At 40.5% G+C, this 16,886-nt stretch overlaps 1 non-coding gene across 1 annotated transcript; it reads left to right on the top strand.

Annotated features, from left to right (window-relative positions):
- The first annotated feature begins 544 nt into the window (after positions 1–544).
- Positions 545–649, top strand: LOC112582469. The gene has a single exon (XR_003106998.1). It is a non-coding gene; the product is annotated as a U6 spliceosomal RNA (small nuclear RNA).
- The last annotated feature ends 16,237 nt before the right edge of the window (positions 650–16,886 follow it).

Raw genomic sequence — 16,886 nt, 5'->3', positions numbered from 1 at the left:
GAAAGCTGAAAAAATATTATTGGACTAGGCATCTTATCACCTGTTGATCACTCATTTGTGCTTGCAGTGAGTCTAAACCCATGAGTTATCCTCAGTCCTCCTGTTTCATAGCTCTTTGTACCTTAGAAAAAAGCATTCACAGCCATTGTTTCATTTGAGTCTCCCTAATATGACAGAGGCAAGTACACTAGCAGTTGTTATATCCATCAGACCCACTAAGAAACTGTGGCTTAGCAATGAAGTGATGGCCAAGGGCCTCTAGTTATTAAGTGATAGTGCCAGACTGAGAATGGAAAAAACTCCAGCAGCATCCTTGAGTACTTTCTTTCTATTTCTAGTCAACTGCCAAATCTGAGTGATTTTCTTCAATACCTCCTTCTCAATCAATCCACTTTTCTCCATCATGATTGTCACCACTGTGGCCCAAACCCTTCAGTCTACCTTCCACATAGTAATCAGAGTGGTCTTTTTAACATGTTAAGCTGATTGTGCACTCTCTTGTTTAAAACTTTTTGCAATTACTCAGGATAAAAAGAAACCTCTTGTATAATTTGCCAACACATATACTAAAATTGGAATGATACAGAGAAGATTAACATGGTCCCTGTGTAAGGATGACACACAAATTCATGAACTGTTCCATAATATTTAAGGCTTCCCTGTTGGCTCAGACAGTAAAAAATCTGCCCACAGTGCAGGAGACCTGGATTCAATCCCTGGGTTGGGAAGACTCCCTGGAGAAGAAAATGGCAACCCAATCCAATATTCTTGCCTGGAGAGTTCTGTGGATAGAGGAACCTGGTGGGCTACAGTTCATGGGGTCACAAAGAGTCAGACACGACTGAGTGACTAACACTTCCACTACACACTTGTATATATGAACCACAATTTTTTTTACCTCTTCATCTGCCGATGGACATCTGGGTTGCTTCTAAGTCCTGGCTATTGTAAATAGTGTTGAAATGGACACTGGGTTAAAAGAAAGTGAAAGTGTTAGTCGCTCAGTTGTGTCCAACTCTTTGTAACCCCATGGACTGTAGTCCACCAGGCTCCTCTGTCTACAGAATTCTCCAGGCAAGAATACTGGAGTGGGTTGCCATTTCCTTCTCCAGGAGATCTTCTTAATTCAGGGATCGAACCTGGATCTCCTGTGCTGCAGGCAGATTCATTATTGTCTGAGCCACCAGGGAAGCCCCTGAAAATGAAAGGGTAAGTGGCTCAGTTGTGTCTGACTCTTTGTGACCCCATGGACTGTAGCCCACTAGGCTCCTCTGTCCACAGAATTCTCCAGGCAAGAATACTGGAGTGAGTTGCCTTTCCCTTCTCCAGGGGATCTTCCCAATCCAGGGGTCAAACCTGGATCTCCTGCCTTGAAGGCAAATTCTTTACCAGACAACTGAGCCACCAGGGAAGCCCATTGGATATATCGATAGTTATGGCTAATTTGCATTGTTGTATGGCAGAAACCAAAACAACATTGCAAAGCAATTATCCTTCAATTTTAAAAAAAGCAACATCTTGAATCTGGGCTACTTAGCTGTGAATGGTAGAGAGTCACTATCTCTAGCTCTTCCCACTCCTTTGCATTCTTTCCTGCAATAAGTTTGAAATTTTTCAGGTTTTTGAAAATTCTGCCTCTTGTCTGTGTACATGCTATTCCTTCTGCTTTCTACACTCTGTTCCCCCAATCCTTTTCACTTGGTAAGCTGCAAGAACTCATGTTATTCAAGCTCTAACTTCAACTTTGTATCCTCTAGGAACTTCCTCTTGCCTGCCTCCCTACTCAGAATGGGTTAGTTGCCTCTTTGCACTCCTGTGTCACCCAAGACTTGCTTATTAATATGCTGTTATTATTCTTTACTATAATAATTATAAGGGCTTCCCAGGTGGCTCAGTGGTAAAGAATCTGCCTGCCAAGCAGAAGACCTGGGTTGGATCCCTGGGTTGGGAAGATCACCTGAAGAAGGGACTGGCTACCCACTCCAGTATTCTGGCCTGGAGAATTCCATGGACTGTATAGTCCATGGCGTAGCAAAGAGTCGGAAATGACTAACTTTAACTTTCACAATAATTATAATTATATATTATAATAATATATTAGCTATCTGTGTCTTCTGGTAGATTGTGAGTGCCATAAGATCAAGTTCATGTCAATTTTAACTCTCTACCATGTCCCTAGAATGTAGCACAGGGCCTGGCGTGGGATGGGTGCTTACAGTTATTTCCTGATTAATTGAATGAATTAATGAATGGAGGAATGATGAATCTCAGGTAATTCACCTTGCTACCCAGTGCTCTTTCTAGTTGGAAGTAACTTATTTGCATACAAAGATAGTCATTTAATCTTCAGACTACCATTTTCAGTGAATATTTAGGATGTTTACTAATGTAGGACCTTAATCTTGGAGCAAAAAGCCGAGAACCTGCTGTGTTCCAGGCATATTTTTAAATGATTTACATTCAATGTATTCGTTCATTACTTCATCAGTTATATCTTGAGTATACCTTATAACAGTAGAAACTATTATTGTCCTCATTTTACTGTTTAGGAAACTAAAGATGGAAGAGGCTTATTTGTTCAAGACTACACAGCCCCAAGTGGTGAAATGAGATTTAAAACGAAGCCTGTATGACTCTAAAAGATATTTTCGATATTATACTGACCCAGACAAAGATTCTGCTTTATTGACTATGCCAAAGCCTTTGACTGTGTGGATCACAATAAACTGTGGACAATTCTGAAAGAGATGGGAATACCAGACAACCTCACCTGCCTCTTGAGAAACCTATATGCATGTCAGGAAGTAACAGTTAGAACTGGACATGGAACAACAGACTGGTTCCAAATAGGAAAAGGAGTACGTCAAGGCTGTATATTGTCACCCTGCTTATTTAACTTATATGCAGAGTACATCATGAGAAATGCTGGGCTGGAAGAAGCACAAGCTGGAATCAAGATTGCCGGGAGAAACATCAATAACCTCAGATATGCAGATGACACCACCCTTATGACAGAAAGTGAAGAGGAACTAAAAAGCCTCTTGATGAAAGTGAAAGAGGAGAGTGAAAAAGTTGGCTTAAAGCTCAACATTCAGAAAACGAAGATCATGGCATCTGATCCCATCACTTCATGGCAAATAAATGGGGAAACAGTGGAAACAGTGTCAGACTTTATTTTTCTGGGCTCCATAATCACTGCAGATGGTGATTTCAGCCAAGAAATTAAAAGACACTTACTCCTTGCAAGGAAAGTTATGACCAAGCTAGATAGCATAGTGAAAAGCAGAGACCTTACTTTGCCAACAAAGGTCCGTCTAGTCAAGGCTGTGGTTTTTCCAGTGGTCATGTATGGATGTGAGAGTTGGACTGTGAAGAAAGCTGAGCGCCGAAGAATTGATGCTTTTGAAATGTGGCGCTGGAGAAGACTCTTGAGAGTCCCTTGGACTGCAAGGAGATCCAACCAGTCCATCCTGAAGGAGATCAGTCCTGGGTGTTCATTGGAAGATCAGATCAGATCAGATCGGATCAGTTGCTCAGTCGTGTCCGACTCTTTGAGACCCCATGAATCGCAGCACGCCAGGCCTCCCTGTCCATCACCAGCTCCCAGAGTTCACTCAGACTCACGTCCATCGAGTCAGTGATGCCATCCAGCCATCTCATCCTCTGTCGTCCCATTCTCCTCCTGACCCCCATCCCTCCCAGCATCAGAGTCTTTTCCAATGAGTCAACTCTTCACATGAGGTGGCCAGAGTACTGGAGTTTCAGCTTTAGCATCATTCCTTCCAAAGAAATCCCAGGGCTGATCTCCTTCAGAATGGACTGGTTGGATCTCCTTGCAGTCCAAGGGACTCTCAAGAGTCTTCTCCAACACCACAGTTCAAAAGCATCAATTCTTCGGTGCTCAGCCTTCTTCACAGTCCAACTCTCACATCCATACATGACCACAGGAAAAACCATAGCCTTGACTAGACGAACCTTTGTTGGCAAAGTAATGTCTCTGCTTTTGAATATGCTATCTAGGTTGGTCATAACTTTCCTTCCAAGGAGTAAGCCTCTTTTAATTTCATGGCTGCAGTCACCACCTGCAGTGATTTTGGAGTTCCCAAAAATAAAGTCTGACACTGTTTCCACTCTTTCCCCATCTATTTCCCATGAAGTGATGGGACCAGATGCCATGATCTTTGTTTTCTGAATGCTGAGCTTTAAGCCAACTTTTTCACTCTCCACTTTCACTTTCATCAAGAGGCTTTTTAGTTCCTCTTCACTTTCTGCCATAAGGGTGGTGTCATCTGCATATCTGAGGTTATTGATGTTTCTCCCGGCAATCTTGATTCCAGCTTGTGCTTCTTCCAGCCCAGCATTTCTCATGATGTACTCTGCATATAAGTTAAATAAGCAGGGTGACAATATACAGCCTTGACGTACTCCTTTTCCTATTTGGAACCAGTCTATTCTTCCATGTCCAGTTCTAACTGCTGCTTCCTGACCTGCATACAAATTTCTCAAGAGGCAGGTGAGGTTGTCTGGTATTCCCATCTCTTTCAGAATTGTCCACAGTTTATTGTGATCCACACAGTCAAAGGCTTTGGCATAGTCAATAAAGCAGAAATAGATGCTTTCCTGTAACTCTCTTGCTTTTTCCATGATCCAGCGGATGTTGGCAGTTTGATTTCTGGTTCCTCTGCCTTTTCTAAAACCAGCTTGAACATCAGGAAGTTCACTGTTCACATATTGCTGAAGCCTGGGTTGGATTATTTTGAGCATTACTTTACTAGCGTGTGAGATGAGTGCAATTGTGCAGTAGTTTGAGCATTCTTTGGCATTGCCTTTCTTTGGGATTGGAATGAAAACTGACCTTTTCCAGTCCTGTGGCCACTCCTGAGTTTTCCAAATTTGTTGGCATATTGAGTGCAGCACTTTCACAGCATCATCTTTCAAGATTTGGAATAGCTCAACTGGAATTCCATCACCTCCACTAGCTTTGTTCATAGTGATGCTTTCTAAGGCCCACTTGACTTCACATTCCAGGATGTCTGGCTCTAGGTCAGTGATCACACCATCATGATTATCTGGGTCGTGAACATCTTTTTTGTACAGTTCTTCTGTGTATTCTTGCCATCTCTTCTTAATATCTTCTGCTTCTGTTAGGTCCATACTATTTCTGTCCTTTATCGAGCCCATCTTTGCATGAAATGTTCCTTTGGTATCTCTGATTTTCCTGAAGAGATCCCTAGTCTTTCCCATTCTATTGTTTTCCTCTATTTCTTTGCATTGATTGCTGAAGAAGGCTTTCTTATCTCTTCTTGCTATTCTTTGGAACTCGGCAATCAGATGTTTGTATCTTTCCTTTTCTCCTTTGCTTTTTGCTTCTCTTCTTTTCACAGCTTTTTGTAAGCCCTCCCCAGACAGCCATTTTGCTTTTTTGCATTTCTTTTCCATGGGGATGGTCTTGATCCCTGTTTCCTATACAATGTCACGAACCTCATTCCATAGTTCATCAGGCACTCTATCAGATCTAGGCCGTTAAATCTATTTCTCACTTCCACTGTATAATCATAAGGGATTTGATTTAGGTCATACCTGAATGGTCTAGTGGTTTTCCCTACTTTCTTCAATTTCAATCTGAATTTGACAATAAGGAGTTCATGGTCTGAGCCACAGTCAGCTCCTGGTCTTGTTTTTGGAAGGAGTGTTGCTAAAGCTGAAACTCCAATACTTTGGTCACCTCATGCGAAGAGCTGACTCATTGGAAAAGACTCTGATGCTGGGAGGAATTGGGCGCAGGAGGAGAAGGGGATGACAGAGGATGAGATGGCTGGATGGCATCACCGACTCGATGGACATGAGTTTGAGTGAACTCCGGGAGTTGGTGATGGACAGGAAGGCCTGGCGTGGTGCAGTTCATGGGGTCCCAGAGAGTCAGACACAACTGAGTGACTGAACTGAACTGAGATAATGGTTACTTGAGAACAGGACCTGCTCTCTTTCTTCCATATTATAGGGTACACAAGAGCTGATTAACCCTATTAAATAATGATGTTATAAATGGCTCATTAAGGCAATAGTTTTTCAAGGGCTAATAGATTTCTTTTTTCTTTTTTAAATTATGAAAATATGATAACACATTTACATTAAACTTGGAAAACAAGAACAAAGAACATGTAGTAAAGATGTTCTTTGTTCTTTGTAAAGAACAAAGCTACATAGAGTTCCACATATATGTATAATATATGTGGAAACATATGTGGAATATAATATAAAATTATATACAACATAATATAAAATATATATCATATTTTAAAGTAGATAAATTAAGATTTTTAGTTGGAGTTTCAATATCAAGCTCTCAAAAATTAACAGAATGACTATACAGAGAAGTAGAAGGATATAGTAGATCCAAAAAGCACTATGAACCAAGTCAGCATAATTTAGATTTATACAATTCTCACACAGGAGTAGGATACAAATTCAAGTTCCCATAGACTAGAAACTAGGAGACACTGGAATATATTTAGGGACATAAGAGCAGGTGCAAAAATTTTATGATCTAAAGGTACTGAAATCATATAAAGTCTGTTCTCTTATCACTTTGGAATTATATTAGAGATCAATATAAAAAGATATTTGAAAGTAACCCATATGATTTCAAGTGCAATGTGACATTTATCAAAAGAGATCTTTGACTTAGCCACTGAAAGTCTCAATAAAGTTAAGAGACTGAAAAACCACAGAGGTTGATAGCAGAGAAGAAACATTTAAATGAGAAACTAATATCAAAATGAGAAATTAGCATCAGAGATACTTTAAAAATCCCATATATTTGGAAGGTAAATTTTCACTTTTAAATGACGTGTGTATCTAAAAAGCCATAACAAAGAAAATTAGAAACTATTTATAATAGAATAAAAGGAGAGTTTACCAGAATTTGTTGTATGCTGAAGCTGCTCAATGCAGTTAAATACTATGTGGAGTCTTGAATAAGGTATGAAAACAAATAATGGATGCTAGCACAAAATATTGTGAAATTCAAACAAACTCTATAGTTAGTAATACTATATTACATGTTAATTTCCTAGTTTTTGCAACATAGTATTTCTTTATAGTCTCAGAATTGGATTAGAAGTTTCAAGCTTGACTTAAATTTCTTTAAAAAAATAATCACTAAGATAATAAACTTTCTAGACTTTTAGGAGTAATACTAGATGCCAGAATACATGGAACTATATCAAAGTTGTGAGTGAATATAAATAAGAAATCTAGCATTCTATTCATACTAAATCAAACAAGTGGAATCAAAATATCAAATATTTTTCTAGGCAAAAATCCAACTTTCCTGAAACTTGGACATATGTATTATATTGTACATTATATATATATATATATATACTATGTTTTTCTACTATGCTTTATAAAGGCTTGAGACAGAACATCTGAAAATAGAGAGAAATTAGAAAACATAAACTAAATGAAATGGAAGCCTTAAATATGAAATAGAAAAAGTGAAACCAAATAAAAGTAAAAGATCATTATATAGTCCAGTTTTTCTTAAACATGGCTGCTCATTAGAAACACATCTGGAGCTTTGGATAAAAAATGCAACCCTTGGGCATTTGCATTTTTCAAAAATTCCAAGATAATTCTGATATGCATCTGAATTTTAAAAAGTGATTACAGGTTTTTCTATTAAATAGGAGTTTTAGTGATATACAAGTCTAGTATTTTCTGTTGACCAATCATGACACAATGGTATTAAATGAATAATAGTTACATAATCACAACAGTAAAAGATGTTTGTTAGTTATCAAAAACCATAGCCAGACAAAAAATAAATGATAATTACAATTGCAAGCCATAATGATTAACATAATGAGAAACATGATTAACCTAACAATATAAAATTATTGAATGTAATTTGGAAGGTTAAATAGAGTGATGTGGTAAGGGGACACACAAACATGCACATATTTTCTTCTGCCCAGCCAGTCTATGTCTTTTGGTTGGTGCATTTAATGTATTTACATCTCAGGTAATTATTGGTATGTATGATCCTATTACCATTTTCTTAAATGTTTTGGGTTTGTTTTGTGTAGGCTTTTTCCTTCTTTTGCATTTCCTGCCTAGAGTAGCTCCTTTAGTATTTGTTGGAAGACTGGTTTGGTGGTGCTGAATTCTCTTAACTTTTGCTTGTCTGGAAAGCTTTTTATTTCTCTGTCAAATCTGGACAAGAGTCTTGCTGGGTAGAATATTCTTGATTATAGGTTCTTCCTTTTCATCACTTTAAATATATCATGCCATTCCCCTCTGGCTTGTACAGTTTCTGTTGAGAAATCAGCTGATAACCTTATGGAACTTCCCTTGTATGCTATTTATTATTTTTCCCTTGTTGCTTTTAATATTTTATCTTTGTCTTTAATTTTTGTCAGTTTGATTACTATGTGTCTTGATGTGTTCCTCCTTGTGTTTCTCCTGCCTGGAACTCTCTGTGCTTCCTGAACTTGGTTTACTATTTCTTTTTCCATGTTAGGGAAGTTTTCAGCTCTTATCTCTTTAAATATTTTCTCAGGTCCTTTCTCTCTCCTCCTTCTGGGACCCCTATAATGCAAATGTTGGTGCATTTGCTATTTTCCCAGACATCTCTTAGACTGTCTTCATTTTTTTCCATTCTTTTTTCTATATTCTGTTCTGTGGTAGTGCTTTCCACAATTCTGTCCTCCAGGTCACTTATCCATTCTTTTGCCTCAATTATTCTGATATTGATTCTTTCTAGTGTATTCATCTCTGTTTGTTCTTTAGTTCTTGTAGATCTTTGGTAAACATTTCTTGCATCTTCTCCATTCTGTTTCTGAGATCCTGGATCATCTTCCCTATTGTTATTCTAAATTCTTTTTCTGGAAGATTGCCTATTTCCACTTCATTTAGTTGTTTTTCTGGGGTTTTATATTTTGTCCCTTCATCTGGGATGGAATTCTCTGCTTTTTCATCTCGTTTAACGTTATGTAATGTGGTTTTCATTCTGCTGCTGCTACTGCTGCTGCTAAGTCGCTTCAGTTGTGTCTGACTCTGTGCGACCCCATAGACGGTAGCCCACCAGGCTCCCCTGTCCCTGGGATTCTCCAGGCAAGAAAACTGGAGTGGGTTGCCATTTCCTTCTCCAATGCATGAAAGTGAAAAGTGAAAGTGAAGTCGCTCAGTTGTGTCTGACTCTTAGCGACCCCATGGACTGCAGCCCACCAGGCTCCTCCGTCCATGGGATTTTCCAGGCAAGAGTACTGGAGTGAGGTGCCATTGCCTTCTCCGGATTTTCATTCTAGCTGCTGTGAAATTGTGGTTGTTCTTGCTTCTTATGTCTGCCCTCTGGTGGTTGATGCTGAGAGGTTTGTGTAATCTTCCTGATGGGAGGGACTAGTAGTGGGGAAAACTGGGTCTTGCTCTGATGGGCAAGGCCTTGCTCAGTAAAGCTTTAATCCAACTATCTGCTGATGGGTGGGGTTTCACTCTCTCCTTGTTAGTTGTTTGGCCTGAGGCTACCCAGTCCTGAGGTCTACAGGCTCTATGGTAAGTTTAATGGCAACCCCTAAGAGAACTTACACATGAGACCACCTCCAGGACTGCTGCTGCCAGTACCCCCATCCTTGTGCCAGCCACTGCTGACCCATACTTCCACAGGAGACCCTCCAACAGCAGGTAGTTTTGGTTCAGTCTCCTGTGGAGTCACTGATCCTTTCCCCTGGATCTTGGAGCATACAAGATTTTGTTTGTGTGCTCCAAGACTGGAGTCTCTGTTTCCCCGAGTCCTGTGGAAATTCTGTAATCAAATTCGGCTGGCCTTCACAGATTGCTTGGGGATTCCCAGTCACTTTTGCCAAATCCCCAGTCTAAGAAGTCTGACCTGGGGCTCAGAACCTTCACAACAGTTGGAGAACTTTGCTATTATTGTTCTCCAGATTGTGCATCACACACCTGGTGGGTATGGGATTTGATTTTATCGTGATTGCCCCCTGCTGCCATTTGTTCTGGATTCTTCTTTGTCTTTGGAGGTGGCATATTTTTTTTATGGCAGGTTCCAGCATCCTCCTATTGATGGTTGTTTAACAGCTAGTTTCGATTTTGGTGCTCTTGCAGGAGGAGATGAGCGCATATCCTTCTACTCCACCATCTTGAACTGGAAGCTCAAGGACTATTGAATTTCTAGAATGAGATAAGTTCCTCTGCACGGATTCAGGTCAGTCCTCTTCCCTCAGGTCAGTTCAGTTCAGTCTCTCATTCATGTCCGACTCTTTGTGACTCCATGGACTGCAGCACGCCAGGCCTCCCTATCCATCCCCAACTCCCAGAGTTTACTCAAACTCACGTCCATTGAGTCAGTAATGCCATCCAACCATTTCATCCTCTGTCGTCCCCTTCTCCTCACACCTTCAATCTTTCCCAGCATCAGGGTCTTTTCAAATGAGTCAGTTCTTCACATCAGGTGGCCAAAGGATTGGAGTTTCAGCTTCAACATCAGTCCTTCCAATGAATATTCAGGATTGATTCCCTTTAGGATGGACTGGTTGGATCTCCTTGCTATCCAAGGGACTCTCAAGAGTCTTCTCCAACACCACAGTTCAAAAGCATCAATTCTTTGGTGCTCAGCTTTCTTTATAGTCCAACTTTTACATTCATACATGACTACTGGAAAAATCATAGCTTTGACTAGACAGACTTTTGTTGGCAAAGTAATGTCTCTGCTTTTTAATATGCTGTCTAGGGACTTCCTGGTGGTCCAGTGGTTAAGACTCTGGGTTCCTCTGGCAGAGAGCACAGGTTCAATCCCCAGTCTGGGAAGATTGCACATGCTTCTGTGGCCCAGGAGGGGAAAAAAAAAAGATAATATGCTGTCTAGGTTGGTCATGACTTTTTTTTCAGGGAGCAAGCATCTTTTAATTTCCTGGCTGCAGTCACCATCTGCAGTGATTTTGGAGTCCAAGAAAATAAAGTCTCTCACTGTTTCCATTGCTTCCCCAACTATTTACCATGAAGTGATGGGACAGGATGCCATGATCTTAGTATTCTGAATGCTGAGTTTTAAGCCAACTTTTTCACTCTCCTCTTTCACTTTCATCAAGAGGCTCTTTAGTTCTTTCTCACTTTCTGCCATAAAGGTGGTGTCATTTGCATATCTGAGGTTATTGATATTTCTCCAAGCAATCTTGATTCCAGCTTGTGTGTCATTAAGCCCAGTGTTTCTCATGATGTACTTTGCATATAAGTTAAGTAAGTAGAATGACAGTATACAGCCTTGATGTACTCGTTTCCCCATTTGGAACTGGTCTATTGTTGCATGTCCAGTTCTAACTGTTGCTTCCTGACCTGCATACAGATTTCTCAGGAGGCAAGTCAGGTGGTCTGGTATTCCCATCTCTTTCAGAATTTTCCACAATTTATTGTGATCCACACAGTCAAAGGCTTTGACATAGTCAATAAAGCAGAAATAGATGTTTTTCTGTAACTCTCTTGTTTTTTCAATGATCCAATGGATGTTGGCAATTTGGTCTCTGGTTCCTCTGCCTTTTCTAAATCCAGCTTGAACATCTGGAAGTTCATGGTTCACTTACTGCTGAAGACTGACTTAGAGAAGTTTGAACATTACTTTACTAGCATGGGGCATGAGTGCAATTGTGCAGTAGCTTGAGCATTCTTTCACATTGCCTTTCTTAGGTTTGGAATGAAAACTGATCTTTTCTAGTCCTGTGGCTACTGCTGAGTTTTCCTAATTTGCTGGTATATTGAGTGCAGCACTTTCACAGCATCATCTTTTAGGATTTGAAATAGCTCAACTTGAATTCCATCACCTCCACTAGCTTTGTTCATAATGATGCTTTCTAAGGCCCACTTGACTTCACATTTCAGAATTTCTGGCTCTAGGTGAGTGATCACACCATCGTGATTATCTGGGTCATGAAGATCTTTCTTGTACAGTTCTTCTGTGTATTCTTGCCACCTCTTCTTAATATCTTCTGCTTCTGTTAAGTCCATAGCATTTATATCCTTTATTGAGCCCGTCCTTGCATGAAATATTCCCTTGGTATCTCTGATTTTCTTGAAGAGCTCTCTAGTCTTTCCCATTCCATTGTTCTCCTCTATTTATTTGCACTGATCACTGAGGAAGGCTTTCTTATCTCTCCTTGCTATTCTTTGGAACTCTGTATTCAAATGGGTATATATTTCCTTTTCTCCTTTGCTTTTTGCTTCTCTTCTTTTCACAGCTATTTGTAAGGCCTCCTCAGGCAGCCATTTTTCTATTTTGCATTTATTTTTCTTGGGGCTGGTCTTGATCCCTGTCTCCTGTACAGTGTCATGAACCTCTGTCGATAGTTCTTCAGGCACTCTGTGTTTCAGATCTAATCCTTTGAATCTATTTGTCACTTCCATTGTATAATCATAAGGAATTTGATTTAGGTCATACCTGAATGGTCTAGTGGTTTCCCTACTTTCTTCAACTTAAGTCTGAATTTGGCAAAAAAGTGTTCATGATCTGAGCCACAGTCATCTCCCAGTCTTGTTTTTGCTGACTGTATAGAGCTTCTCCATCTTTGGCTGCAAAGAATATAATCAATCTGATTTTGGTATTGACCGTCTGGTGATGTCCACATGTAGAGTCTTCTCTTGTGTTGTTGGAAGACGCTGTTTGCTATGACCAGTGCATTCTCTTGCCAAAACTCCATTAGCCTTTGCCCTGCTTCATTCTGTACTCCAAGGCCAAATTTTCCTTTTACTCCAGGTATCTCTTGACTTCCTACTTTTGCATTCCAGTCCCCTATTATGAAAAAGACATCTTTTTGGGTGTTAGTTCTAGAAGGTCTTGTACGTCTTCATAGAACCGTTCAACTTCAGCTTCTTCAGCATTACTGGTTGGGGCATAAACTTGGATTGCTGTGATATTGAATGGTTTGCCTTGGAAACCAACAGAGCTCATTCTGTCATTTTTGAAATTGCATCCATGTACTTCAGTTTATACTCTTTTGTTGACTATGAGGGTTACTCCATTTCTTCTAAGGGATTCTTGCCCACAGTAGTAGATATAATGGTCATCTAAGTTAAATTCACCCATTCCTGTCCATTTTAGTTTGCTGATCCCTAATTTCCTACCTCTTCTCTAGGTAGCTGAAATACCATCTTTAATGTATGCCAGTATGGCAAAAAGTGAGTATGACAGAAATACCAAGCTTGAACCCTATCTTTGGGGCAGCTGCAGAGGATAGGTTGGAGCTGCCTCCCTTATAGCATAGTTGTGATATCAGCTATGATAATGCTTTTTAGTTGTATAAGGTAATGCAGTTTACAGATCAATTTTGCACCTTCTATTGTACCTGAAACTCAGAACTTTACTATTCAATACATAAGGAAGCAGGTCTAAAGATATCATGTCACTTGGTCAAGGTCTCAGAGTGTTGGGTTGGGACTTACAGATTTCTCAAATTTGAAAAACATTACACATATGAAATGACTTAATTTTACTGTGCTAATGCTAGTTTTCTGGAGAGAGAGGTTATTTCTCACACATATATGTATCCATATGTTAAAAGACAGGTAATAGAATAGTTAATCTATAGACTGGTTATAAATTAAGCATGATTTTTTTTTACTTTCTTTGCTTTGTGAGCCTGCTAGCTTTCAATGTTAGTATTTTTTAAGTTATTTATTATAATTGGTGGTTAATAACTTTACAGTATTGTGGTGATTTTTGCCATACATTGACATGAATCAGCCACAGGTGTACATGTGTCCCCCCCATCCCGAACCCCTCTCCAACCTCCCTTCCCATTCCATCCCTCTGAGTTGTCCCAGTGCACTGGCTTTGAGTGCCCTGTTTCATGCATTGAACAGAACTGCAATGAACACTGGGGTATACATGTCTCTTTCAATTCTGGTTTCCTCAGTGTGTATGCCCAGCAGTGGGATTGCTTGGTCATATGGCAGTTCTATTTCTAGTTTTTTAAGGAATCTCCAGACTCTTCTCCATAGTGGCTGTACTAGTTTGTATTCCCACCAATAGTGTAAGAGGGTTCCCTTTTCTCCACACCCTCTCTAGCATTTTCAATATTAGTTTTCCTTCTTCTGTAGTGGGCTTCCCTTGTGGCTCAGCTGGTAAAAAATTAACCTGTAATGTGGGAGACCTGGGTTTGATCCCTGGTTGTGAAGATCCCAACTACTACTTCTTCAGTAGTAGTAGTAGTAGTAGAGATTTTTGCTGAATACAAGGCTACACAGCTAATTTTTAATATTGTTAAGCCTCCTTTGCAGCCAGATGTGACCATTTGACTACTTTCTGCCTAGTGAAGTATTGATTCATTTAATATTTATTGAGTTGCTAATATGTACAAAGCACTGTTCTAGATGCTGAGGATAGGACGACAAGACAGTAATCTTTGCCATTATAAAGCTCACATTGTGATTGGAAAGAGAGATAAATAAACAGATAAGGAAAACGTAGTGTATTAGATGGTATTAACACTGGTAAGAATGGCCATCATCAAAAAAACCTAAAAATAAAAAATCCACAAATAATAAATGTTGGAGATGATGTGGAGAAAAGGGAGCCCTCTTGCAGTTTTGGTGGGAATGTAAACTGATACAGCCACTATAGAGAAAAGTATGGAGATTCCTTTAAGAAAACTAGGAATAAAACTACCATATAACCCAGCAATCCCACTACTGGGCATATACCCTGAGGAAACCATAATTGAAAAAGACACAATGTAGAGGTGGTCCTAAGATGGCAGAGGAATAGGATGGGGAGACCACTTTCTCCCCCACAAATTCATCAAAAGAACATTTGAATGCTGAGTAAATCCCACAAAACAACTTCTGAATGAGGCAGAGGACATCAGGTACCCAGAAAAGCAGCCTATTGTCTTCTAAAGGAGGTAGGGAAAAATATAACAGACAAAAAGAGAGACAAAAGAGGTAGGGATGGAACTCCACCCCGAAAGGGAGTCTTAAAAAAGAGAGAAGTTTCCAAACACCAGGAAACACTCTCACTGCCGAGTCTGTGGCGAGCCTTGGAACCACAGATGGCAACATAATCGGGAGGAAAAATAAACAAATAGTTAAAACCCACAGATTATGTGTCCAGTGGTAACTCCCCCAGCAGAGAAGCAGTGCAGACGCCTGCATCTGCCACTAGCAAGTGGGGGCTGGGCAGGGAGGCACGGGCTGCATTGCTTAGAGTAAGGACCGGGCCTGAATGCCCCAAGGGCAATCTGAGGGAACTAACTTGGGCTAGCAAACCAGACTGTGGGATAGCTACCACGGGAAAAGCCTTAACCTAAGACACCTCCAGGCCTGCACACAGAACAAAGGACTGACTAGAGCTAGCCAGTTGCAGACTGGCCTGTTCCCCTCCAGTGATAGGCAGGTAAGGGCGGCCAGAGCCGGAAGAGGGCAATTGCGGCCCCAGAGAGGCATTATTTATCAAATTGCAAGCAGGCTTCGTTGCTAACCAAGACTTCTTGGGATTCTGGACGATTGACATCTGCCTGAGAAGGTGCGCCCATTGTACTCCCAGAAAACCGAGTGGCAGGGACGGGGGAGGTGATAAGTTTCAGTGACTGCACTCACCAAACACCTGGTCACCTGAGCTGCTCAGACATGGGAAGGGCACAAAACGCAGGCCCAACCGAGTCTGCACCTCTGAGGACTACCCAAGTACCTGAACCTGAGTGGCTTAGACCTGGGAAGTGCATACAACCCAGGGCCGGACTCAGACAGTTCCCGACGGACCAACCTAGAGCCTAAGCAGTGTACAAAGGGAAAGCACACACACAGTGAGCGGGGGCAAACCCAGTGTGGCAGAGACACTGCAAACACACGCCAGTGTTATTTGTTTGCAGCGTCCAGCCCTCCCCACAGCATGACTAAACAAGTGAGCCTAAAAAAGTGTCCACCACCGCCCCCTTGTGTCAGGGCAGAAATTAGACACTGAAGAGACCAGCAAACAGAAGAAGCTAAAACAGAGGGAACCGTCTTGGAAGTGACAGATGCAATAGATTAAAACCCTGTAGTTAGTACTGACTACATAGGAAGGGGCCTATAGATCTTGAGAAATACGAGTCAGATCAAGGAACTATCTGAAAATGAACTGACTCCACACTGCCCACAGCACCACCAGAGAAAGTCCTAGATATATTTTTACACTTTTACTATTATTCTTTAATTTAAAAATTTTTTAATTTTAAAGTCCTCTATTACTCCTTTAATTGTCATTTTTATAACCCAATATTACTTTCAAAAAAGAGAGAGACCCTATTTTTTAAAAGCAAACTTCATATATATATATATATATATATTTTAATTTTTGTTTTTTTTTTGTTGTTGTTAATATTTTATTTTTGAAAATCCAACTTCTACTCTAGACTTTTAATCTTTGCTTTTTGGTATTTGTTATCAATTTTGTACATTTAAGAGCCCAATCTTCAGTACTCATTTTTACTTGGGAGGGAGATTACTGGCTTGACTGCTCTCTCCCACTTTGGACTCTCTTTTTTCTCCACCAGGTCGCCTCTATCTCCTCCCCCCGCCCCTTCTCTTCTCTACCCAACTCTGTGAATCTCTTTGTGTGTTCCGGATGGTGGAGAACACTTAGGGAACTGAATACTGGCTGGATCTGTGTCTCTACTTTTGATTCCCCCCTTTATCCTCCTGGCCACCTCTGTCTCCTTCCTCCCTCTTCTCTTCTCTGTATAACTCCATGAACATCTCTTGAGTGGTCCAGACTGTGGAGCGCACATAAGGAAGTGATTACTGGCTAGCTTGCTCTCTCCTCTTTTGATTCCACCTCATCTCATCCGGGTCACCTCTATCTCCCTCCTCCTTCTTTTCTTCTCCATGTAACTCTGTGAACCTCT

The sequence above is a fragment of the Bubalus bubalis genome, chromosome X (genome assembly GCF_019923935.1).
Source record: "Bubalus bubalis isolate 160015118507 breed Murrah chromosome X, NDDB_SH_1, whole genome shotgun sequence".
In the NCBI taxonomy this organism is placed as follows: Eukaryota; Metazoa; Chordata; class Mammalia; order Artiodactyla; family Bovidae; genus Bubalus; species Bubalus bubalis.
This window is presented reverse-complemented; position numbering and strand designations above follow the sequence as displayed.